At 25.6% G+C, this 215-nt stretch overlaps 1 protein-coding gene across 1 annotated transcript in view; it reads left to right on the plus strand.

Moving 5' to 3' along the window:
- Window positions 1–215, plus strand: part of LOC119588822 (transmembrane protein 132E-like) — a gene marked incomplete at its 5' end in the record, with an annotated part of 18,327 nt that overhangs the window by 15,323 nt on the left and 2,789 nt on the right.

Raw genomic sequence — 215 nt, forward strand, 5'->3', positions numbered from 1 at the left:
AGGAAGATAAAAGATAAATAGATATAAATAAGATAAGAAAATAAAGGGAAAAATAGAAAAAAAAAGAAAATAAAGGGAAAAATAGAAAAAAAAGAAAATAAAGGGAAAAAAATATATATATAAGTCCCCTGAAATTACTTAATTGGGAGATACTTTGGATAAATTTTTTTGGGAAAATGCAGTGGCTTAGCGCAAGCCTTCACAATTTCCTATCA

Source organism: Penaeus monodon, chromosome 24 (assembly GCF_015228065.2).
Source record: "Penaeus monodon isolate SGIC_2016 chromosome 24, NSTDA_Pmon_1, whole genome shotgun sequence".
Taxonomy (NCBI): domain Eukaryota; kingdom Metazoa; phylum Arthropoda; class Malacostraca; order Decapoda; family Penaeidae; genus Penaeus; species Penaeus monodon.